The sequence below is a fragment of the Ixodes scapularis genome, unplaced genomic scaffold (genome assembly GCF_016920785.2).
Source record: "Ixodes scapularis isolate PalLabHiFi unplaced genomic scaffold, ASM1692078v2 PGA_scaffold1__304_contigs__length_218370807, whole genome shotgun sequence".
NCBI classification, from domain to species: Eukaryota; Metazoa; Arthropoda; class Arachnida; order Ixodida; family Ixodidae; genus Ixodes; species Ixodes scapularis.
Genome location: NW_024609846.1, coordinates 90,791,915 through 90,819,133, shown reverse-complemented (window position 1 = coordinate 90,819,133; position 27,219 = coordinate 90,791,915). Strand labels below are relative to the sequence as shown.

Genomic DNA, 27,219 nt, shown 5'->3' with positions numbered 1-27,219 from the left:
TGCGAAGAGCAACCTGATAAGACGTTCGGATGCTATGTTATCGACTCTCGAGGCCTTCTTTGTCGGAGAGAGCAGAGTACGTTGAAGCAAGACTGCCTTGTGAAGAACCGAATTGTTGTCCCCGAATCGCTTAAAAATTACGTAATCCAACTATATCATGACACACCTTACTCTGGACACCGAGGGACGGGCAAGACAAGTGAAAGGGTCCGAGAAAAGTACTTCTGGCACGGAATGCAAAAGAAGGTACAGAACTACTGTGCCCAGTGTGTGTCGTGCATACGTCACAAAGCGTCCCACAACAGAAGGCGAGCCCCCCTACAAGTATTCGAAGAGGTTGCACACCCATTTCAAAGGGCAGGAATGGATATTGTGGGGCCATTTCCGACTACGACGGAAGGAAATCGTTATCTTCTGGTGTTTGTAGACCATCTTACCAAATATTCAGAAGTCGTCGCGATGCCAGACCAGAAAGCCGAAACTATTGCTAAAAAGTTTGTGGAACTCGTAATCCTTCGCCATGAAGTGCCTCAGCAAATCTTGACAGATCAAGGCCCTAATTTTACATCAAGACTGTTCCATGATGTATGCACATTGCTAAGGATACGGAAGCTACAAACAACAGCATATCATCCCCAGTGCAACGGAGCCGTAGAGCGACTTAACCAAACCTTGGTCTCAATGCTATCCCACAATGTGCGTGCTGACCAGAAAGACTGGGACCAATGGATTCCATATTGTATGTTCGCATACAACACAGCCAAACATGAAAGTACAGATGAGACGCCTTTCTACTTACTATACGGACGTAACGCTGATTTGCCGGATCTCTTATATGAGCCACCACCTGTCAATTACGATACACCTCAGAATTACTGCCATGAACTACGTCACAGACTTACAATGGCTCATGAAACAGCACGAGAGAAACTAGCCAAATCAGCTGAACACAGAAAAGAACTGTACGATCGAACTTCGCAAAGAGCAACTTACAACAGAGGCGATCTCGTGTACATTGAAGTAAAAGCCGTTAAACGAGGAATATCAAAGAAGCTGTTTCCTAAGTGGGAAGGCCCGTACCACGTGATTAAAAAACTATCTGAGGTGACGTATTGTGTCAAGAATGCCCGCACTGGGGAGCGGAAAGTGCTCCACGTGAACAGGATGAGGAAAACGACGGCAGGCGAAACGCGAATCCCGGAGTTAGCAGACAACCACCACAAACGCTCTCAAGACGAGGGATGCTCTTTCGCATCCTTACCTCACAATTTGGCGCCACGGGGACCTGCCGGAAACGAAGGAACAACGGTCGGGTACCCAGATAGAGAGCAGATCGCACCGGGGATTTTCGAAGAGCTCGACGTGACCGGGAGAATGACCACCAATGTGCAGCAGACAATGCCCCCAATGTCTCCGGTTGAACGTATTGAAGAGTTGCCAATGGCACCCCCAGAACCTTCTGGAATGTCCCATTCTTACGCCCTCCGCAGTCGGGGACCAGTGTGAACAGAGTTCTCTTATACTGACAGATAGTTAGTTACCCGTGGTTGTTTTAGGGCGCGACATAGTGTTGAATTCTTAGTGTGAAAGTTAGTTTCCCGCAGAACTTAATTGAATGTTTAGGCGGTTAGTTGAAGGTACAAAGGGGATTCTTGTTTCTAGATGTCTAAATTTTCTAGAAGGAAATTTTTTTTTGGGTTGAGCGTGTGTGGTGTGCGAGAATGGTGCGACGGTGGGGGTAGAGAAGAAAGAAGAAGAGGAAAAAAGAAGAAGAAGAGGACCGAACAAAAAGGGCCGGTTGGGCAGGCGGTGGAAGCCGACCTTCGGAAGCCTGAACAGACGCCGTCATCGACCCTGGGACTTTGCGAAGGGGTCCCGATCGACGTCGACCTCCATTCTTCTCCCGCGACGAGCAGACACAGAAGGAAGACGGCTGACTGTGAGTGATGCTGACGAACACTGACTGAGTCACCTACGTTGATCTGTGGATATCTACGGACTATGACATTCACTCTTGCTTCGTGTAGATAGTATTTCTTCTTCATTTATTCCAGTTTACTTTCTTATTTTTCCTACGTTTTCTTCCCCATTTCTTAATTTTATTCTAATTCTCAAAGTAAAACTTGTTCATATTCACAAGGTCTCCTAATTTGAAACGACCCTCTATAACATACACACACTCAGGTGTTGTGACGGATAGCAACGTCACAACATGACTTGTTTCCAGCCTGTGCGGCGTCGGCGTTGGCGTCGCCCCTCCCCCTCCTCCTCCTCCCCCTCCTCCCCCGCTAAGGTCACGTGACCCCGGGGGGTGACTCCCCTCCCCCCGCCCAAGTCACGTGACGGCCCGCCCAAGGTCATGTGATCCGTCCCCTCGAGGTCACGTGACCCCCCGGACCTCTGCCCTCCTCCTCCTCCCCCTCCTCCTCCTCCCCTCATTGTCTAGTATGGTCCGGGGGGGTCACGTGACCTCGGGGGGAGGGGTAAAGGAGAGGGAGGGGGAGCAGGAGGGGAGGAGGACTAGCAGGCATGATCACGAGGGAGGAGGAGGAATATACCCTCCACTCCTCCTCCTCAAGAGCTGCGCTCCAATTCGGCGTTACAGGAAGTTGTAAACGGCTTTCACTTTTTTCTTGCCAGAGTTGATAGATCTATTGCACCAGTCCTAACCTCTGTTGTGACAAAGGTGTTAAAATATGTTGACTACTTTTTGCTTCTTTTTAATAATCGCGTGGAACAAGATGTATTTAGTGGTGTTATGAACATTTTTGATAAGTGCAGCGTTGGTCTCGGATACACCTATGAAGAGCCTAGGGAAGGCGTCTTACAATTTCTGGATTTTACGCTCTCATTTTGCACCAACCACTTAAGCTGGTCCTTCTCCGCACGTTCAAAAAAGGGCATTTTGCCTTACGCTTATGCACATTTAAAAATTGTAAACAGGAGTATCGCACTTTCACGTCTTGGCTCTGATCTAAAAAAGTATTGGGTTCATCGTATTAACGACAGTTTTAATGCTCAAATTCAAAGGCTCCAGTCTTCTGGGTTTTGCTGGCCGGTGGGAAGTGAAGTGGTGCATGTCTTGGTTAAAGAAGTAAATGGAGGAGTAAGCCCTAGGCGCGATGTTGAGAAAAAACGGGTGGTAGTGGTACCGTACTTACATAAGGTATTGCATAACCTAAAACATGTAGCTCAACGATATGGTGTACCGGTTGTTTCTTCTGCCCCCAGAAAATGGCTCAAATTTGTTCAAAGGTTCATCTCGGCATAAAAAACGTATCCAGACAGAAGCGCAACAAAAAACATTTCTCGCCGACGTCACTGTTTGTGCCCTGTACCTCAATGACGAGAAGCCATAGGGTTGCACGGTTAACCACGTCAACAAGTTTATTTTGTGTGAGGTGAAGGTGTATTTTATTCCTTTGGATTGTGTGAACAGTATATAGAAAAGAATGAGAAGTATGTCAACCACCGGCTTCGAGAGCACCGCTTACAAGTGCCGCGGGCTTCTCCGGAATCGTAACACCTCATTGTCTATCATGCCCGTCAATGTTTATCCGCTGTTGGCGTTTTAAAGCGCAGCACTTGGTCGCTTGCTACCGCGTTGAGCGGCGTCGTTGTCGCCGTCGCCGTCGCCATAACCGCCCCGCTAAACTTAGCGGGAAATCGAATTGGTAATAAGGCCATGTGACGTAAATGTTTCCCCTAAATCTAGCGGAGAGACTGAATTTGTTCATAGCTAGGTGAAGTGGCACAAAGTCATGTCACGTCATTTTCCCCGCTAAATTGAGCCGGAAACTGAACTGGGGTTGAGGTCAAGTGACGTAAAGTTTCCCACTAAAATCTAGAGAGGAAAATGACGTCACAAGACTTCGTGTCACGTCACCCATGTACAAATTCAGTTTCTCCGCTAGATTGAGGGAAATAACTTAGTGGGTAATATAACACGCTAAATTTAGCGGGAAAATTTTCGCTAAATTTAGAGAAAACTTTTACGGGGAAATTTAACGGGAGGAGAAGGGGAGGAGTGAAGAGGAGGACGAGAGTAGGGTAGGAGGAGAGGAGGAGCGGAGGGTACGGAGGAGGAGGAGGGGCATACCTCCCCCTCCGTCTTCTCCCCTCCGTCCCGTCCCCTCCGTACCTACCCCTCCTCCTCCTCAACAGCTGCGCTCTAGTTTCGCATCGCAGAGATTTGTCACTTAAAATCGAAAGAACAAAAACACGGAGAACAAGCACGGGACAACCACGTTCTTTCATTTAGCAACAACGTTTATTTTGGACAGGAAAATTGCATGTCAACGTCCTTCGTTTTTCTATTGGTCGACTGTACAGTTTTTTTCACTATTTCGGTTAACTTTTTTACGTTTTAGGTTGCAATTTCCACCTTTGTAATTGCACTCACGAACTGAAAATATCGAGAAATTAAATCAGTTTAGAGTGCAATTTTGCATTGAAACACGAAAGGAAAGCTGCGGTAGTAGCGGGAACAGCAGAAAACGCACATCACTGACACAATAAACTGGAGGTCAGCATCAGGCTACGGCAGCGGTCACGTGATACCAGGATGATACCATTTCAAGTTGCTCTAAAGCGTCTCTGCTTGCGTTGTGCAGTGATATTCCTAATAATGGGGTTTGCACAAAAAGATTCATACCACGGCTAAAAAAAAAAAAAGTTTCAAGCAAGGTGAGTTTTTGGGGTAGTATGAAGCGATGTTTTTACACTTTCTGAAACGTAGCGTTAAAGGAAAAGTGCGTGTGTGTGTGTGTGTGTGTGTGTGTGTGTGTGTGTGTGTGTGTGTGCGTGTGTGTGTGCGTGTGTGTGCGTGTGTGTGTGTGTGTGTGTGTGTGTGTGTGTATGTGTGTGTGTGTGTGTGTGTGTGTTTTGGGGGAGGGCATGGGGGAGGGGGACCTAAATCATTAATCTTCACCTAACTAACTAGTGGGCAATCGACTGTTTTGTACACCTATTGAGTTCATCCGAATGCAGTTTGATCGCACACAAAGTATTAATTAGTCTCAAAGATAGAAGAAACGTCATGACATTTGGACAACGCCGCGAAGAGAGAGCCAGAGAGAAAATAAATGAAGGTTGTGGAGAGATGTGAAGCCCCCTTAAAACAATGTGGCATGTTATGCGAACATAAAAGCGGAAACAAAATCAACGTCTGGTACCAATTTGCCCCAGCCACCAGAACCTGATGTTGTTCTCTTGAATACAGGAATAACCTACAGAACCTTCTCACGAGTACCAGATTCGCGCCGCCAAAGCTTACCTTCTACTTGCTCGCAGAGATGACCAACCAGGAAAATGAGCAGGGAAAAATCTATTAAAAAAAGAACTCTTTGAAGTCAAGATCACTGTGGTGTCTTGAAGGTAAGCAACATCTCCTGTAACCACAGTGATGAAGAAAAGCGAACAGAATGAAAGAAAACATAAATGAAGGCCAGTCATGGCGCCGCCCATAGACAAAAGCCGAAAATCGTCTATACCATGCGTGTCCATAATCGTCAAACATAGTGAGTTACCGTAAAACTTGATTATATTTCGTCCCCACGTATACGGTAGCTGCATACTCTGCTACTTGGCGGGGATGTTATCGCGGGACGAAGTGCAATCTTTGAACACGGGGATCAGCCTTCGCTAGGTCTACGGATCCTATGATGTCGAGCTGGTCCCGGTATTAAGGAAAAACGTTGAACTTCTGCAGCAGTGTTGTGGTGTACAGGAACATCTGGACGTTGCCTAATACCTGGCCCGGACAATTTCTTCTACCTGGAAAGAATAAATAGAGTATGACCGGATGAATAACAGCGTTTCAACGAACGTAAACAACCAAGATAATGCAACCACTGTACTTAGCGATAAAAAAATCTGCATACTGGTTCCTACGTGCTCCATTGTGAAGTCATTTGACTAAAGACAATAACCTGATCATTTTTGGTGCGTTTTCAGTCCAACAACCAATATTAGGCGGCGATCTAATAAAGACCGAGTCGCAAAATGGCGACTGGAAACTTAAATCTCTCCCCCTCTGAGCGTACAATGCAGAGCCAATAACATCGATGACGTGAATCATGCTAGAGTAGTTATTAATAGTCCACTTTTCGTGGCGCCCAAACATCGAAATTTCAATCAGTAAGGAGTTTTCAGTACTTGAGACGCTCTTGGACTTTATTATACTAGAGCTGAATGTATATTTGATTATGAATATTAATTTTCAAAATGTGTCAAGATTGTATTGTGTAATTAAATATTAATGTTTTTAACACTTCGCTGTCAATAGAGAACGATATACGCTACGACGCACGACAGCTAGGGGAGGCACGTACGCACACGCGTTCTATTTTGTTTTTGTATTGGACATTGTTGGACATTAACGGTTAGACATAGTTTTACAGATTACAGTAGTACGTACAACGCGGATTTATTTAAAAAATTATTTATGTTATCGAAAAAAAATTTTCTTTGGAATGTTCATGGCACATAAAGTTCCATTAGGATCTAACATAAATAGCAACTCGGTCAAATGGCCTGATAAAAGTCTGTAAAACGTTATTTTTTAGTAACCGCTTTTTTAGCAGAACAAGCGCACTTGAAAGAGGTCATGTTCTAAACGGAATATTCGCCCCAAAACTAACAAAGGATGTGAAGCATGTTTTTGGTTGTATTAAGACGAGGATAATTTCTTTATCGATAATTTAAAGACGATCATCCGTGGTTGGATTTTTTTTTTAATTTTGACTTGCTTCTGAATGAAGAACTTGTTAGTTCCGTAGAATGTAGAAGTCTAGCTGTTTGTAATGTAACATAAAGTCACTTTTGACTTGCATGAATGTGTCATACGAAATGTTGGAATATCAAGGTAGGGAGCCTATTTTGGCATTGCAGTAGGAATGTCTAAAATGACAATGTTGTCGTTTTTTTGTATCTGAAATTACGGCATATTCGTAAGAGGAAATCCTAAAATATATTTTCAAAAGTTAGGCAGACTATACGGCTTTTACAACTTCGTTGAATTCATTTTTTAATGTGTCTAAATTTTATTTTTAGTGTAGAGACTGTTTTGAAAACATTTCTATTATCAGTAGCTTCACTTTGTTTACTCATAACAGATTCTTGGAAATTATATCTCAAAAATTTACTTACCGACTCCGAACGGTATGAAGTAATCCTCGTTCTTTTCGAGCAATTTCCCGTCACTTGTCATGAATCTTGTTGGATCAAATTCGTCGGCATTGTTCCAGTAAGTCGGATTTCTGGGCACCGCCCTCAAATTTAACAAAACGACGGTGCCCTTAGGAATGAAGTATTCGCCAATAAAGGTGTCTTTCAGTGTTCTGCACATGAGAAAGAAAAGCATGTTCAATATGGAAAAAAACGAATTCAAAGCGATGCCGCCACAAATTCAACTTTTAGAGAATATTAGTAGTTATCTGAAACTGCTTATTTAAAAACTGTCAGCTGTCTGTTAAACTGTCACATGCACAATCGCATTATACGAGAAGCGGTGCGTTCTTGAGATCATCGTTGTTTCCACAATTTGATTAACCATGGGACGCCACGTGGCACAATGTCACGTGGCATTGTGCCACGTGACATTGTCAATAGTCACAAGTGGCGGTGTCAATTGAAGACTAGTAAAATACGAGTGACGTTGTGACGTAACTCAGTGTCACGTTACACCGTGATGTCACAAACGGCGCGGTCTGGACTGACGTAATGTCAAGTGGCAGTATGTTTCGTAACACCGTGACGCCATATTACCTGACGTCACGCGACGTGGTCACATGACGAAAGTATATGCATTTTCTATGCCTTCGCGTAAAATCAGCTGTCATTGGCATAGCTTTGCTGCTGGGCGCATGGCTTTCGCAGCACACATTTAAAAATACGAAATTTGTTGACCTCGGCAAGAATAATAAGGTACGTTTTCCAGCATGTGGGGAATACGTCGCGTGCAAGTGTTGTTTACATTTTCTTTTCTTTTTACGGTGGAGTTGTCATTTTGAACGGCGGAACTTCCCGTATTAATGAGAGCATAGTTTTGCTTTCTACACACCGCTAAAACATTGTGAACTTTTTCGAGATTAAAATATTTTTTTTTCTTTCGTCTTCCAGATTTTATACGTGAGCCGCGTGAGTAATAGTGAGTAAAAAAACCAGTTCTATGTAAGTAAAAGAATAATAAGAGGGCTTGCTCTGACGTCAGAGTGTAGAGCTCTGATTGGAAAGATTAGTGGCTAGAAGCAAAGGCTAGCTGGCGCTGTCTCCATGCCTATTCTCTCCCTCCAATCAGATCGAACAAGAACTTCGTCTGCTCCTTGAGAACGGCATTGATTTGGAACCCTAGACGCCGGCGCTCGACGTTCGAACGTCAGGCCCTATAAAAGGAGCAGACGATCGCTCTTGTTCGCTCTGACTGGAAGGGGACAGTAGGTATGGAGACAAAGCAGCTAGCCTTTGCGTGTACCCACTAATCCTTACAATCAGAGCTGGGCACCCTGACGTCACCGCATGGTCTCATCTCATCTCTTTTAGTTTCTCTCTGCATACATCATCACTGCGACCTCCGCCACTACGCCATCAATCTAAATGAAGGAGCCTTAAGGAAACAGTTCGTTTACTTTTTTCCTATTACATCCCGCCAAAAATCTTCTGGGTTACTATCGTTGCGTGTGAGTATACTTGGGTCAGACTAGTACCCGTATGATTGCTTAAGGGGATACACTTTCAAATCCAATAGCATTGCAAGGCCCGCGTGTCGAAGCGTCAGGGGTGTCGTGCACTCTTTGTTCGTTTTACAGGCCCACTAACAATATCCTTCTTGGATCTAAAAATTACAGGCTGCGCTGCTTTTTTGAAATCATTTCAATGGTATATGCCCACTTCAAGATCAATGAAGTCGCAGCCACCTAAAATGACCGGCCATCGTCACAATACGCCTATAGAAGCTAGATTATTGTAGCATTTACTAAAACAGCGTCATATATTCACGCCTTCGAATATTCTCTGACACAGCATTTAGAACCGTTTACTTCTATAGGCACTTTTCCAATATCTTCGAACACCGACAAGGCTTCTCTGTGAGTTTCGGTCGCGTAAAATTTAGAATATGAAGTACAACGTTGGGGTTCACATGAGGTCAACACACTGCCAACATACGCTTGCCCGTACATAGCATACATACCGAACAAGAATATGCTAATGATGTCCCTAGTTATGAAAGTTTTTGAAGCGCTCTGTTTCAAAGCCGCAGTGTCAAGACAGTGTGACGTCATCGTGTCACGTCACGTCGTGCCACATGACGTCACAGTTGCACGCTAAACGTAGTGTATAATAATTCCGCTAAACTTAGAGGAATTTCTCTGCTAAATTTAACGGGAGTTTAGTGTTTCATGTCGCCATGGTGTCACGGGACGTCAGTTTCACGTGCTGTCGTGGCGTCACGTGGTGTTATAGCGTCGAATGAACACCGTCCGCCAAATTCAGCTGGACGAAAGTCCACTCTAACTTTAAACTTAAGGGGCCTTAGGTTTTTCTAACTTTAAATGCGTCAGTGTAAAGTGCTGTCCAAACAGAACACACTCCTGCTTTGGACACACACACACACACAAAGAAAACGTGCACGTTAAAAATAAAAAATGAATGTTTCGGCGCGCCCTAACGTTTTCATCAACCACGCCTTCCTCCTCGTCTCCACGCTGTCGTCTATTCCCTTTCTTGTTTTCGAGAGGTTGGGGACTGATATCAACAGGAGATGTATTGACGACAGTCAGCGGAGTGTGTGAGTGGCTACGTCCTGCCGTACGTCGTGACCGCGCGCCAAGGCTTTGTCTAACGACGCTAGCGAAGGTCACCTCCCTCCCCCCCCCCCCCTTCCCCCCTAACATTGCAGGAGTGGGCAACGTCTCGGCTGCCACCGAAATTAATTTTCTGGAGCACGGCAAGGACCGGAAGTAGTTTTTGAGGTTCACTGTCGTACTAACAAGGAAATCTCACAGGAAAGGGGGGTATGCAGTGCCTGCCCAATATCAATTGGGCAGGCACTGCATATACTTGTGATGACAGTTCCACCTTGTATAAATCTTTTAATTATCTCTTTATTTCATTTGCTCTAAACCAATTCGTACTCTCACCGAAAAGAAAAAATTCTATTTTGGATTTGTTACTGACGAATAACCCTAGTATTATTTCAAATGTCTCCATAATTCCTGGTATAAGTGATCACAGTGCAGTTGTATGTGAATTACCATTGCATAAAATAAATAGGGTGTCAAAGCCTTCACGCAAAGTAATGATGTACGGACAGGGTAATTATGAAAGTATTTCGTTAGAGCTCTCGGCATATTTCCCTTACTTTTCCGATCTCAGTAAAGAGTGCGACGTTAAAGAATTATGGGAAACTTTTAAGCATAAAATTAAGGTGCTCGCTGATTCTCACATACCATCCAGGACTATTAGGGAAAATAATAAACATAAACCATGGATAAATGCTACAATTCGAAAACAAATAAAACGTAAAAGCCGGGTTTACAAAAAATATAGAAAAAATCCGTCCGATATCTTAGAACAAAAACTTGAGGAGATAACTGCAAATCTTAAAAAAGATATCCAAGAAAGCAAACTAATTTTCTACGAGTCTTTTGAAAACAAACTAAGAAATGACCCTACTGAATTCTGGAAATTCGTTAAGGCATATAAAAAAGAGGATACTTCAATTCCTGGTTTATTGAAGGATGGCAACTTAGTGAACAGTGATATTGAAAAAGCGGAATCTTTTAACACATACTTTAAATCAGTTTTTTCACCCCGCGCTCTTGGAGGTATTCCTTCTGTGCCTGATAGAATAGCAAGATCTGTTATGCCAGAAGTGATAATAGGAATGGACGGGATTATAGCACTTCTAAGAGACCTAGACACGTCAAAGGCATATGGACCAGATGAGCTCTCGCCGGCAATTTTTCACAATTGTAAAGAGGAAATTGCAAGATACCTACATATAATTTTTACCAAATCACTAACAACTGGTATAATTCCCGACGATTGGAAAAAAGCAAACGTAACTCCAATTTTTAAGCCAGGATCAAGAAATCTTGTTGAAAACTACCGCCCCGTGTCTCTGACATGTGTTGCGTGCAAACTCTTGGAGCATATATTATATAGCTCAATATATAACTTCTTAAGTTCCAGAAATTTTTTCTCTCCTTCCCAACATGGTTTCCGTCGTGGTTATTCGTGTGTAACTCAGCTAGCTGAATTTACACATTACCTTTCAAACGCCATTGACAACAAAAAACGAGTAGATTGTATATTCCTGGGTTTCTGTAAGGCGTTTGATACGGTGCCACATCATTTGTTATTGAATAAGCTTACATTAATAGGAATTAATGAAAATATTATAAATTGGGTTGCTGTTTACTTATCTCAGCGAGAACAAAGTGTTGTATTAAATGGTCAAAAATCCTCACCTATACTTGTAACCTCGGGGGTGCCTCAGGGAAGTGTACTGGGACCTTTGTTATTTGTTATATTTATTAACGACATTTGCGAGGGGATACAGTCAAACATCAAGCTATTTGCGGATGATTGTGTATTATACAGAGTTATAGAAAATGACGCAGACGTCTGTATGATGCAAAAAGATTTAGGTATTTTAGAACGCTGGTGCGATCATTGGGAAATGGGTTTGAATATAAAAAAGTGCAAATACATGTGTTTTACTCGATCTATTGTTAGCATGGCTACATATAAGATAAAAAAACTATGAACTTGAGCGGGTAGATAAACACAGGTATTTGGGAGTTTATTTTTAGATTAATCTTAAATGGAATGACCACATAGATAGTATTGTAGCAAAGGCAAGTAAGATGTTATTTTTTATTCGGAGGAATTTTAAGCATACATCTCGCAGCGTAAGACAAACATTATATTTTTCTTTTATCAGACCAATTTTGGAGTATGCCTGTGTTATCTGGGACCCGCCTCAGTGTTACCTCGCGAGTAAGTTAGAGCGAATTAAAATCAGGCATTAAGGTTTGTCACAGGCGATTATAGTCCGTACTCGAGCTGTACAGAAATGAAGAATAGACTGGGTTGGGACCTTCTTAGACTTCGGAGAAAGTGTTTGCGGTTAAAATTCTTTCACAGTATATATCACGGGGAAACGGGCATTAAAAAGGGTCTTTACATTCTCGAACCACACCATGTATCTTCAAGGCGCAATCATTCTAAGACTGCGGCAGAGTATCGTTATCGAACTGACTGTTTTTGCTATTCATTTTTTGTTCAAACCGCCCGGGAGTGGAATGCCCTTCCGGAAGAACTGATAGCTATTATCAATAATGACGTCTTTTATGACAGACTGCGGAGAAGCGTGGTCGAGTGAAAATGTAGTACTGGATGATTGTCGATTGCGTTACTGAAAATGTTTTTTGAATGCGTTTTTCTTTTGTTCCCCCCTGCATAATGCCTAACGGCGAAGCAGGTATTTGTGTAAATAAAATAAATACTTACTCCCTGGAGCCCCCGATGGGTCCTATCGCCTTCCATCGCAGCCCCTCTTTCAAACTGGCCATGGTATAAGGCATCTTCTTGCGGTCCTCCCATGTAGGCTGCCTGTGAGGTCCGACGACATCATCAATTTCCTTTTGGATTTTGTTCTGCACCGAGTTGGGATTCTGGGCACAAATGTGCAGGAACCAGAAGATCCGGCTCGAAGTGGGGCCCGTTCCAGTCAGAAGGAATTCCGTAGCATTTCCCAGGAGATTATTTTCTGTAGAGAGATGTACACCACAATGATATAAAAATTTACTGGCGCTGACCAGAATTAGAACAAGCTACAAGATGGACGTGGTGAACGTCTGGCTACTTAAAATTTACTTTTGCTCGACTGTCCAGTGAACGGAAATATCAAGATACCTTAAAGAGTCAGGCAGTAGTGTTGACTCCTCGCGCCTGACGGATCCTTCGATTTATTTTTTACCGGCGACCGAGTGTGTCTTCTTTATATTATTGTTGAACCCCGAGGGAGATTACCTTAAATGTGTCTTAACGGACACGCTAAGTTTTATTTGATTTACATGAAGGCACCACGAGCCTGTTACACCCTTATTACAACATACTCTGCCATCTGGACACCCTTTCGGATAATTCGGCATTTTCATTGACGGCGTAGCAATAATAACATGCTCGGGAAGTGCCACGCCCCGCGTCTTTTAAGCCGTCAATGAATAATACAATGACTGTCAACGTGAATGAATAGAGGGTGAGACCAGGTCTGGGAGGATGGAGGAGCGCTGTGATATTTATGCGAAAGACTTTTCAAGTTTAGATAACAACACGATGGACCCCTTGTGCAATTGATCGATCTCACCACGCGTGGGCAGCGTGCATGACGCAGCCATAGCTTTAGTTCACTGGAGGAAGGCAACAGTGCGCGAAACAGCTCGTGCCGTGACTTGCACTGCACGACGCAGAGCTTGAGGTTGTCCTGCAAGCGCAGAAAAGCTAAATTTGCCTCAACCCATGCATTGCAGCAGCAGTGGCCTGGCAAAACTGGCTTGTGAAATCGGTTTTTCGGTTCGGCCACTTTGTTCACTATACCACCGTCTGTGTATGAGGCATTGCTGGAATGATGACGGCTGCTTTCTCGTTGTTGGTGAAGGAAGAAGTTTAAGGCGACAACTGGGGCGGATGACTCGTAACTTGTGCATTAGAGTGATTAACACGATTTGGGTGCAAGCGCTGCGTCAGCGTTCATTTCACACTAACCTGCAATCAATCAATGGGCTCAGCCTCACACACAGTGTATTAGCACCTTGACGTTTACTGACCTAACCCTTTGACTAGTAATTCCCTCTCTACCTTTGAGTTGGGAAGGGAGTTACCAGCTGGCGTTGGAGGCATAATAAATTATGAAAAAAGAGGTTGGTACTCAGAAGGATAGTCAATGCTCCGTTCACACTTAAGCTGAGACTACAACCACTAAATGAGCTGCGCTGAGAGTATCGGCGCTCCGTTCTCTGACATTGTTGTGGGCACCGCCATTTTGGTGCTTGTGCAGAGCAGGCTGCACTGCTGATCGTCATGATGCAGAAGTGCGACTTCCTCAGCGTTAGATTCGGTGTTAGGAAGCTCATGTAATATTGCTTTGCTTTGTCGCGAACTGTTTAAACATTTGTGGAGAACGCGAAAGCATTTCCTGTGATTTCAGATAATTGGCAACATGCATGATTTTAAGTCACAACACGGCCAAGTGTCGTTATTTTGAGCGTAGTTTATTTACTGGCACTAGCTAAGACTAGAAGCTCTGCCTTTAGCGCGAGCTCGCTGGCTTCCCCAGTGCTTTGGTTACGCGTACCTGCGAGTTCACACTCGTGTTAGCAAGGGCAGAAAGCTCGCGCTGAAGGCGGAGCTTCTAGTCTCAGCTTAAGGGTGAACGAAGTATAGTGTCAGCAGAAAACATCATTTCATAAAGTGAGGTTTGTAAAACGCCGAAGGTCTCACATAGCAAATTTATAAGTTTGTTTTCTTTTACTGTTGAGTTGTTTAGTTTTTTAGATGAGTGAGATAACATGCTGTCCCAAGGGAACGGTTCGCCCTAAAACAAGCTGGAAAAATATGCGCCTTGTCGTAGAAAGCTCAAACTTTCCTCGAATGTGCACTGAGCACTCTAAAAAAAGCCCGTGCGTCTACTTTCTTGCACAGCACCAGAAGAGCCAATCACCGCGACTTACGGAGGCAGCTCATCGAGTGACGATGCCGAAACATGTTTAGACCAAAAGACGCAGTCTGAGTTGTGATATTAAGCAATGCAAGGCGTGACGCTTTGCATTGCTTGTTGTCACAACTCAGACTACGTTTTTTGGTCTAAACATATGTTTTGGCATCATCATTCCCTGAACTGCCTCCTTAAGTTGCGGTGATTGGCTCTTCTAGTGCTGTGCGGGAAAGCAGACGCACCGGCTCTTCTTTTTTTTAGACTGAGCAGGTCAGTCTTTTCCGTGTGAATACTGAAGGTGTAGTTATTTTCTTGTAAAAAAAATTAAAACAAAAAATATGGCCAAAGCTGACGGTAGGCACGTTCGCAGACGACGAAGTTACCGACGCTATTAATTTGTGACGCCGTCTCCCAATTGAGGCAGCTAGCAGACGACGTACGTTGTTGTGTGCTCGCTGCGCCTATCGGAAAATGGCGCCACAAGTTTATTCGGATCGCAGGTTCGTCTGCTTCTCTTTTAGGGGTTGTGATTCCGTCAGTACACAAAGCTCGGATTGGTTCCGATTTGAAGAATAGTTGGTAGACCTCAAGACAAACCGCTTTGAGGTCTACCCACTACCCTTCAATCAGAGCCAATCAAAGTGTGGTTCGGACGTCACCACAACCAGTTAAAAAAAAGAAGACGGACTTGCGCTCCACATAGCGTCGGTAACTCGGTCACGCGCCTAACGTGGACTTTGCTAAGTTTTAGTTTTCATTTTTTACAGGAAAACTGCCTCTTGAAATTTCACAGGGCACCGGACTCAAATTTTTCGCTACACACGAGGGTGGTCATTTTTCGCTCACGCAATCGACCACTTATGTGAGGGCCAGCGTATGGCTAAGGGAAAAGGTGCCTGCGTTATAAGACAAGAAGGAAAAACAAAAGAATCGACGGTTCAAAGCAACTGAGTTTCTCAGTGACACCACAAGGATTTCCTAGAGAAGAGATCAACCCTCTTGGCTTTCTTAAATTCTTTGTTTTGCCGTTGTTAGCTTTGATTTGTTCACATGACTACTTTGGGCGCATACCTGATATGGTAACCAATGCCATCATCCGACCAATGCGCTAAACGTTTTCAATAAAACAAAAACACAGTGTCGTTGCAATGTCGTTCAATTCACTCGAAAATAAATTAAACTAAACACTCCTGAAAAAAAAAGAACTTTTAATGCAACCATTTTTGCTTTAATGACTATGTTTATAGCCACAATATACATATAAAAATACACTTGTCCTTTAATGTTATTTAAGACAAAAGGATCCTCACTTAAAAAAAAATGTTGTCTAAAATATCTGAATAACGTATTGGAGTAAAGCTACGTTTCGAATGGAAAGTAATAAACGGTATGAGGCCATTATTTATGGCGCATGTTGCACTGGAGACATGGGAACGGGAGCTCGCAGCCTCGGGGACACCTGGGGCTGCATCCCAGTGAATCGCGGGCCGCGGGCCGTGTGCTTCAGACCCCTCTGCTATGTAGACCGCAACTTTATGTGCTTTTTTTTTTTTTTGCAGGGGTTTTGGTGTCGTCAGGTCGCCGAACTTTGATCAGCTCTGATTAAAGAACAGTGGGTGGATCTAATATCAAAATGCCGTGAGGTCTGCTCCCTATAATTCAATCAGAGACGATTAAAGATCGGCGGTCTGACTTCACCACAACCCCTGCAAAAGAAGCAGACGAACTTGCGCGTATAGTCACTAACAACCAAGGAAACGCAGGGCGTGGCGTTGTACGTTCATTTTTCTGGCCTCATGAATGGTTCTTTTGCCTACCGGTAAGCTAATGCCGCGATCTGATTGGCTGAGGAGCGCCAGTAGGATGCATCGAAAAAGACGTCAGTGAGTCTGCTTTCCTGCCGAACACAAGATAAAAAATAAAGGTGTAGGATGGAAAGATCCCAGCGAAGGCGAAGCTCATATAACGATTTGATTTGCGCATTCCGATTAAGCAGGGGAAACGTCATACACATTGTTCCTGAGAACATCGTATTCTTTGGCCCAATCCTATTCTTAGCTTCGTCATTTGCTGTTGTCCGTTCATCTGTTCGCTGTGATTGGTTGTATCGTGCTCTGCAAGTAAGCGAACCTGCTGATATTTTTCCCCCAGAGAAAGCATGCCAACTGAAAAAATGGTTTGTGTCAACGTACCGTTAAGGGCACAGGGTAAGTCCTATACTCCCCATGCATTTGAGGCCATGTTGAGGAACATTTTTCTCGGTGACTATTAGGAGTATTCCTGTCATGTGAATATCATTTTGTTCGAAATATTGTGTTTTATCCACTGAACTAGAATAATTTGAACCAATCTAAAATAAGCTTTCTTTTATATTTTTTTATTCTAGTACTGAAATTTTAGTTGTTTTCATCTATTAAAAACTTCGTAACTCAAAAACTGCTAGGTGCACATTTTTAATTTTAGTTCAGTATTTTTGAACACCCATGTATGTGGTAGGAACAAAAAATCAACCCTCTATAATGTCAGGTTAAGGAAAAAATGGTACCTATGTACTAAAAAACACTGTTCTGAGATAATTGAGTTTAAAGTAAAAGAACTGGTGAATAAGGAATTTCTATTGGCACCAACAGCCTCAGAGTCATTTTTTCAATAGCCGCCAGCTTGAAAGGTATTGCTAAAGTCATGTCTTCGCCTTTAGGCTTATCGCCTTGCTTGCCGGGCCACTTTTGTGACCTGCCATGTTGCTTGGTCCGTAAAGTATATTAGAGTGACGTCAACTTCCCTCAGCCACTTGATGGCTTTCCAAACATGGTTCCATCCACAAAACTTCAAAACATTGGCTTGTGCAATGCTGCCACCATTGAATAAAGGAACAGCATTTAATGGCGCCGTTTTGTCGTTACGAAAACACAAACGCTTGAATGTACACACGGTACATACCTGGGAAAAACGTGCACAGCGTCTCGTGATTGTCTTGGTTGAAAAAAAGCTATGCAATAGTTGCGAAATAATTTTTTTGAATTATCTGTTACTGGACAAGCTTTCAGGACTTGTGTTGATTTTGTTTTGTTGGAGAATTCATCGATAAACAGGGAGTGTATCCCAAAAGGAGGCGTGGTCACCTGCTACTTGCTTTCGGAAGAAGTGATTTTCAGCCCAAAATATAGCTTTCTAAAAACACTGGGACAATGGAAAATGTGCAGAAAGAACTAAACTTTTCAAATTGCGAAAAAAACTAAAATCGAATTTTTTTTCAATTTTACCTTACCCTGTGCCCTTAAAATGAGACGCTGACTCAGAATCACTTTCCTTTATTTTCTTTAGGTAGCCATCGATGAAGTCTCGATTGAAGTCTTGATTCAATGTGTCTTTGTGTTCTCTGATTTGTTCTCTAAATAAGAAAACAAAAATGGGATAGCAGAAGCTGTCGTATGTTTAGAGACGAAAACGTAACTCGTGTAGCCACTTAAAAATAAGTCGACGGTCATCGACCACTTCAATGCACTCGTTGATATTATTGAATCCACCAGGTGTTGTGAAACATGCGTGCGTCAGACAGCAGGGTGCTATTATGAAGATTCAGAATATATTCAATTAACTTATTTAATTTAGAACACGGCTGCATTTCCGAGAGCACCTCTATACAGGGAAGTCTAAAGAGACCTTATTTTTTTTACAAGTATCGAGAGGCATTGGTTATGAAACTGTTAGAAGAATATGGTGCCAAGGTACTGAACTGAGCAATCAATACCGCAGCCTCCGAGATTGGGGAGCTTCATCCCACAGGTTCAGACAACACACCCTAGATAAAAGGCCATATCGCAGAATTATCAACGTCACCCAAGGAGGCGAACGTGATTGGATACGAGTGTTGCATCAGAGTTCTGCTGAGACTCGTCTGCAACCAGTGAGGACACGAGTCCGAGCCAAACACTCAGGCAGCTCTCGGTCCAGTCACATACGCATCTATTGGGTGACATTGAAACTTCAGCACTATGGCGTGCTTATCTAGGTTGTAAAACGACTTTTGTTGGGGCTAGTCGGTTCTTACTAGACATGATTAAAATAGCGCAAACTTGACAAGGGCGAAAAGAAGGCACACGTACAACAGGACTGGCGCTTACTTCCAACTAAGTTTATTTCATCATCAACCAAGCAATATATACCATCGCCAGCGAGCATAAAAACCCCAAAACACACAAAAAATTTATACTTTAAGATTATATGCCTACCACGCGCCGTTCTTTAGATAAAACCATCAAAAAATTGACAAAGAAATATTTTTTCTTGACGGTTTTATCTAAAGAACGGCGCGTGGTAGGCATATAATCTTAAAGTATAATTTTTTTGTGTGTTTTGGGGTTTTTATGCTTGCTGGCGATGGTATATATTGCTTGGTTGATGATGAAATAAACTTAGTTGGAAGTAAGCGCCAGTCCTGTTGTACGTGTTCCTTCTTTGTTGTCCTTGTCAAGTTTGCGCTATTTTAATCATGTCTTATCTAGCTGGTTGTTGTTCCAAACGCTCGGCTGCCCAGTAGAAGTAGTTTACCACAAAGTTTTCCCAGTGTTCTCCCTGATGATGCTCACCATATGCTCGCCAGTTCTGCCAGATGGCGCTCTCAGGGCCGCGAGCTTAGGGCTTGTGCACTGAAGGCGTCATCTTTCTCTGGACTTCTCCCGGAACGCGTTTCTAACTATTTTCGAGCTCGCATAACCTCCGGTTATACTAGTAAATGTAATTCTGGTAACGCACTCATAATATATTTGTTAAAAGTATGATGCATTTAGAGAGTAAAAAAGTGTTACGGAGTTCGTGTATCGTTTCTTTTTTGTTGTTGTTGCTAATTACGTGGTTAGAGTCAATCAGTAGAGAAACGGAACAACAAGGAAAAGCGGTCTCCTTCAGCAAGGTTCATCCTTGTTGAGGGACCCCGGGATTTTAATTCTGTTACCGAGATGAGGACGACCGGAAGATTTACAGGCACTTCACGCGAAGATGCGAGTGGTAATCAAGCGTTTAATGTCTTCAAATAGAGACACGGGCACGTTTTCACCCGATACACTCTGGATACCGGTATCTTCACTCTAGCAACGCCGTCAGCATAACATCACTAGAGGCTTAGATTCGCCACTGATCAGAGATCTATTCACAACCGACTTTAGTTTTCTTCTTTCCCTCGAAGTGAGCGTGAAGCTCCCGCAAAGGTTGATGGTAACTTATTTGCTTTAAAATTGGTTTAACCGATGAATAGACAGATTTGGACAAGTAACCCGAATTACAAGGCGAAATAAAATTTTCGCGAATATTTTTTTTTTTTTTTTTTTAATTTGGCCCGAAAGGCTCGAAATTTCTACTGGCAACACTGGAAGTATGGAGAGAAATGTTATATGGGGGCCAGGCAGTGAAGCTTTTTCCCCGACTGGTTACAAGGTGTGTGGCAGTGCTGAAAAAAGCTCACGCGAGCATCACGAGAAAAAGAAAAGGACACGTAAGATACCATTTTTTTAAACTGCATGCTCGGTTCGCAAGGTATTCAACGTGTGACCCATAGAGTTAATATAATGTACGCTAAAGGTTCAACTCGCGCTAGTATGCTGCTGTAAATTGAAGCAGACAGCAACCAGTCAGAAATCGACTTCCGGTAATACATTTCTATGGGAAAAAGCGAGTGCATTTTCTCTCTGCGCTCGATCATAAAAGCAAATATCACGAATAATTCGTACGTACTAGGCACACTGGAACATTTCTTAGTCACGGAGACAAAATTATTGGTCAGTTACGGCGTTTTTATTTGATATTCGTGGCATGGAAAACTGTGCTAAAACCGCTTCGTACATGTATTTATGTGCACTGTCAGACACCGTTAGCAGGAACATGGCGTCGGCGCTTTCCAGCATGGGGGATATAGGTGTCAAACGAATGAAAGACACGTGGAAAACCAAGAGAGACGGCAAGAACTACGCAGTAACACTGAATAAGTCACTCCTTGTGCATGCAACGATCAAAATAAATTGAAATTCACGTAATACAGTCCGATTTGCAATAAATAAGAACTGTTTTATTCTCTCTGCTTACGGATTTGTGCGAAGGTGCTTGTTCTGGGTTCAAATCATCACCCGCACGCTCCAATTTTTTGCAGATAGGGAGAAGCCAGAGAACAAGTGCCTAATAAAAACTGCCCGACATAGCAAATAATAAAAATAAACACATTTCGCAGCCCACGTGCTTTATTTTTTTACGTTCGAATGTTTTTTTAACCGATCGTAACGATGCGCGATGGAGTCCTTTCCATTTAGTGACAGGACGGGCATATTAGCAATATATAAGCGCCACCGGAATGCTAGCGAACTTTGAACACACTCTACATTCTAGGACACAAGGCCTGTGCATGACGTTCATTGTTCTTGGATCGCGCCGACCCGCCCCGAGCGGCAAACACGCCGAAGTTCGACACTAGGGCAAGTGGCGGGCGCGTCTCACTTGGCGTCGCCGCTTGCTTTAGTGTCGCGTTCGTTGTGAGGCGCTGCAATGAGCGCCGGCGGCGACGCTGACGCGAACTACTAGGCGGCGCTGCGTGAATCCACTAGCGATGACGTTCGGGGGCGAAAGGCGCACGCCTTGTTCTCTAGGTTCCATTTGGTCACCAAACAAAAGGAGCGGAAAAATCTTAATGCTGGCTTTGGCATATCCTTTCTTTTGCCGTTTTCTCCATAGCTTTCTTGAATTTAAAGATAGCAAATAGCATTCCAGGAGCAGTAAATAAAGCCTGGGAAATCCTAAAATATGTTTACTTTAATGTACCTATAAAAAAGCCGCTAAAACCTTTTTTTAGCGACATTGTTTTTCGACAGTAGCCAAGAGCCATTATTCTTAATTAGGCGGTCATACAAAAATTAGGTAAATTAACGAAGTAAAAGAACTGAGAATGTGTGGAGCTCGGACCGAGCCAGCGGCATGCTGCTAAGGCAGTTGCTGCTTAATTTCGAACTGGTTTCTTCAATTTGGGTGTCTACCGTGGAATGAAGCGGCTGGAAAGAGTTTTGCGCAAGGGCAACTTGAGGACGTCTGTCGATACGGCAAATGTTGCACGGCGTTCTCACAAGAAGCATTGTCTGAAGCTAGGCCAAACGTGAGCTATGTTAAGGAAGAATCTGCTAGGTTGAGAAACTATTTTTCCGATGACTGTCACCAAGCAACGTTACATAATTTTTCTGTGCCTTCTATTACAGAGAACGATAATAAATGTGTCGTAAATAGATTTTGGAATTGTCGAGCTCATGACTGTGCAGGGGCATGCTGGTCCTAGTCTGCCCCGAGCATACTCGCACAGACCGCCACTGATACAAAAGCTTCTTTATTTTCGTGAAATTGCGGTAATAAAAGTCGACTCCTTCTTTCATTTTTAACTAAGCGATGCTGGATGACGCAATTGTGGGATCAAGAACATCCGCCTGATGAAAGACGAGAGTGGCGCATGAACTGGACACGAGAACTGCGGGAGCACTCGACTTCGTCTCGTAACAATAGATGCCTCGGCGCATACTAGGGAAGTGGCTCGCGACCAATCACAGTGGTGATGAGAATATCCGAACAATGCCTGGAGCTCAGCACGCGTTTTCTATTTTGCCAACCCCAGCGCGTGGGTATGATAAGCATTGGCGGTATGCGGAGAGGAAGTTGTCTGCTACTTGAGCAGCTGTTGCGGTGATGTCATAACAAAGCCGAACTCTGATTGGCTGTAATTGCAGGATAGTAGGTAAACCTCGAGGCAGCTTACTTTGAGGTCTACCCAGTATCCTTTATATCGGAGCCAATCAGAGCTTGGGTTTCTGATGTCCCTGAAACCCCTGCAAAAGAAGCAGACGTGCTGGCGCTCCGCATAGGATAGGCACCAGGCGACATAACTGCTTGTTCCCATTCCCAGTAGATGGAATAAACGATGCTCATATTTCTCGAATGTTTTGGGGGCCACTGCCCTTGCCCAGAAAGAAAACCTAAAACAAGTTTATTCACATATTAACGTTAGGGAGCGATTCTAAGTAGTATTTAGCGAAACTAGATGAATCATTTCACGCTTCTTTTGCAGCGAAAAGAAACTAAATATTAATTGGGGTTATGTGGAAATTTATACAGCGTGTATTTAGTCAGCCATTTCAAAGTTGCGACGAGTCTGTCACTAAGGATGAGCAATTTAGTCAGTGCAGTGCAACCGCTAGCCTGGGGTCTTTAACGTAAACCACGCAGTAGTGATAGACGACCGCAAGCCGGTACGATGCTCATTCAAATCGAAACGTGCAGGGGAATGCAAAGAAATGGAAAGGAGCAAGCAAATGCAAATTTGTGCGACAAATTTGCATTTTCCTTTAATTTTTTTTTAATAAATATAGTTTGCATACTTGAAAGCGATAAATTTTGCAACTTTCCTGTTATGTCTTATAGCGTTCGTGTTTATAATTAGTTTTAGATTTGGCTAGAATTGTTCACAGTTAGTGACTCTTTACAGTTACAAATCGTTTCCAGCTTAACTTTTTTTTTCCCTACGAGCATATTTTGAAAGATACACTAAAAAGTAAGAATTATTGGGAAATGTATTGTGAAACCGGAGTAAGTTTACAGAAGTTGCATTTTGGAGCACATATTTGTTTTGTTTTTTCTGATTTCTTAAGGAGGTTCAGGTGCTTACCTGACAAAATCTTGCATCATGAGCCGAGATTTTTGATTAAGTTGTGCTTTCGTTTGAAGACTGGTCGCGACTCTACTGAGCCAGTTTGGTTTCTTATCTACCAACAAGCCGGATTCAAAACCATCCTGGATGTTTCTAACCAGCTTCACTAAGTAGTCATGCTGGGCATCCCCTAGCTTGAATCTGGATCCAAACATAACAGCAGCAATGACGTTGAACACACTTGCTTTGATGAAATCGGTGACGTTGATCAGGCTCCCTTTTGCGTTAGATATTCGGCTGACCAGCTCCTGCAACTCTTCCTGGGTAAGGTAGGGAAGACAAAAAGAAAAATCTGCTAAAGCCTGACGAAAGCGATTTATTTCATGCTATTGCGGCTGGCAAGCAGCCGCAGTTGCTCTTTGTCCAGATAGAGGCAACAAGACAGAACGAATTCTGAAATGAAAAACTTGGAGGTCTAATTTATTTTTTACTCAAAAACAAAATTTATTATATGTGTGAAAAAATCACACTGCACTTGCAACATCTTTGGGTTATTGCGTGAATAAGTATTCCCATATTATTCATACAAGCATCACGCTGTCTAAAGTTATAATTTCAAATAGCTTTTTTCGTACCTGTAACAAGCAAATCAATTATCATTCGCAACTTAAAAACTCCAAAACAGGCTTCGTTAAAAAAATAATAAAAAATATTCTTGAGGCAAATTGTGTTGCTACGCCACTTAATGAGAAAGCTACATTTTTTTCCGGGTCATGAAATTATGATTTCCTGAAAATGATTTTAGCGATGTTTTTATCATAGAGCCAGTGCACTGAAGAGTCTCGGAGCTAAATCAAACTACATTATATGAAATGATCCGCCGGGTGTTTGTGCCGGTTCTACAGAATTTGTAGGATCTCCTACGAATAAGGTGTACTGACATGGGCGTTGCTCTTGTCTTCATTACTTGGGGCAATGTTGCATCCCACGCAATGCACCGCTGATCTTCCTTTAACACAATCTGCCCGTGAACCCTCTCATAAATTATGGGTGGGAATTATTCTAAAAGCAATGGTACTTCGTTGATAAGCATTTTGCTATAGTGCCCTTGTTTTCACAAATGAATGAGCAAGATTAGGCACGAAAGATCAAATTAACAAAGATTTGTCAAATTATATAGCATTTCTGCAATTGCTTTTTAGCTAACTTGCTTTCTAAAGCTGAATTCACAAACTGTGGTATATGTATCAAGTCTCAAAGATGGGATCTAAAACCTATTTGTTTGTGGAACGAAAATCGTAAGCAGTGTGCGACTTTCTTTATTTATAAATGTGAGTGGGATTGTTGTCGGATCCAATGCAGAAACAAGCTTGAAATAAGCAAGTTTGCACAAAAAAATGTCCTAATGAATGCAGAAGCTTTTTTTGTGTTAATTATACACATATACTAATAAATTGAGAAAACAACTCCACCACTGGATCTCAACAGTTAACAAAATGTATGATTGCCTTAATTTAGGCAAGTTGCCGAGATCGTTAAAAAGGTACTCTTGATCTTTGAACTGGAGTGCATATTATGCAACATATATTGACTTAACTTCGAGATCATTACATTGAAAAGTATTCTAATCACATTTGAAATAGTGAGACAGTGTGCGTGCTCTTGCCATTCCAGCCAAGAACGCAGTCTTACTGATGGCTTACCATGATATGATCTTCCATTGAAGGCTTCCCAAAGTTAAGGTCTCCAAATGCATGCAAGATGAAGGCTCTGTTTTCTGTCCACGCTTTTCCTTTAAGGGTAGAAATGCCTGGAGCAACTAAAAATTCGTTTAAATATAAATAATTGCATTGAATGCACGTTCTGCATGTGCAAAACCCAGCGAAATGTTTGGTTGGGTTTTCAGTGAAACCATGTTGCAAAATGCTTCTTAACCTACTGGGTGTCCCAAGGAGCGGCCAGGCTCTTTAAATCGACCGCAAAATTCAGTTTCTTAACCTATATATATATATCGCGCTACGACTTTGTGCAGCGTTGCCCACAGATGGTGCATTTATCTTTTGTAAAATTTGCAGGGTTGGGCAGTATCGCGAGTATCGCTATAGTATTTTAGAAATACATTTCGTATCTGTATTTCTGTATCGCGATACATTTTTTTCATGAGTATCTGTATTCCTGTATCGAAATACATTTGGAATGTTCCTTTGTATCGCGATACAATCAGGATGAAATGTGTTTCGTTACATTTCTTTAGAAATACTTCCCTCACCCCCCCCCCCCCCTTTTTTCCGGGAAAAAAAATAAAAGCAAGTCCGAACGAGTTTTGTTTTTACTTCTGAGAGCACCAGTGTCAAGGAGATGCTGGGGCATTGTTACTATGCTGACCAAGGTTCCTTCTGATTCTCCAAACTATTTTTCTTTGCGTCCTCACCTCTCTTCTGAGAACTTTTGCGTAGTCGGGGACTCGAACCAGGCGGCGTGCCAGGATTGGAGTCAGAGCATCTTCTGCCGCAGGTCCTTAGGTTGGGATTTTTGGAGTCATTGTTTGCTGGCATTCGATGCCCACTGCTAACCGTTTCTCTTGCCTTAGCTTAGACAGTACACCCAGCCGGCAAAGCTGAGTCACACTCCGTTGCAGCACGAGCCTGGTGGTGGTTGACTTGAAATAATAGGATGACTCACGCAGTTAAGTTCATCCAAAACATCCAAAACCCAGGAAGGAGGCCAGACGTGGCCTCACTGAGCCGACCCAGACTTCGTACACCTGCAAATCGTCTCGAGAGCTTTGGTTCTCGGAGAGCTCGCACCTGTGCCGGCAATATCAGGTCGCAATCCACGAAGTCCCTGTTTGGATGATGCTAGACGAAACTTGAGGACTACATGTCTATGCGTCGGTGGCTTAGGGTCGGCAAGAAGGACATTCACAACAGGAATGCCACCGTAGCGTTTTTTCAACCGTAAAAAAAGATAAGACATGCGTTCTAGGTTGCTTTAGGTGGTCCACTATTCTCGAAATGTCCAACTGACAGTGCCTGGACGATCTTCAACGAGGTAACTTACAAAGAGTGTACGTCTAGTCCTTTCATACAGCAGCGTGGTAAAGTTTCATGTTCAAGGCCACACCTACAGATGAAGAATACCAGTTCATTCCACCGCGACGCCATGTGATCAATGCTGACGGGGGTGTCCTTATTGGACAGGGCTGTGGTGGCGTTCTGACGGGATTTAGGGAGAAATATAATTTATTTAGTGGTTGAAGTCTTCTCGCATCGCTCGTCAGACAGACAGGATGTCACGGAATTGACCGCGGCCAGTCCTTGATGGAACGTTGTTGTTGTTATTTTTTCTTGGGCCCATTGAAGACTCCTCGTCGTCCGAAACCACTACCTTCAAGGCTAAGTGTCAAGCCTACGGGAAAGCATTTTCGGGATTAAAAAAAAACTTCCACTTTAAACTTCAAGCTTGATCTCAGTTGGTGTCTCAAACAAATTTGAAAAATGTATTGTAGTATCAGTATTTCTGTATTTGTATTTCTGCCCTCCCTAAAACATATTCCTGTATTTGTATTTCCAAATACCTTTTGCCTCTATTTAATATGCATTTCCGATACGTATCGCGATACATTTTTACAGATATATTTTAGTATCAGTATTTTAACTACTATTTCGATGTATCCCAGTATTTGTATTTCCAAATACATTTTTGAGTATTTCTGCCCAACCCAATTTGCAAAGAGCGAACTTACCTGAGGAAAAAGTAAAGAAAGAAAAAGGCTTAGCTCCTATGAGAACGCAGCGAAGCCAACGGTTTTCAAACAGTACGGCGCAGT

The 27,219-nt window shown here is 43.0% G+C and overlaps 1 pseudogene; it reads right to left on the bottom strand.

The window, feature by feature from the left end:
• Positions 1–5,596: 5,596 nt before the first annotated feature.
• On the bottom strand, positions 5,597–25,305 carry LOC8040328 (annotated as a pseudogene).
• Positions 25,306–27,219: the final 1,914 nt, after the last annotated feature.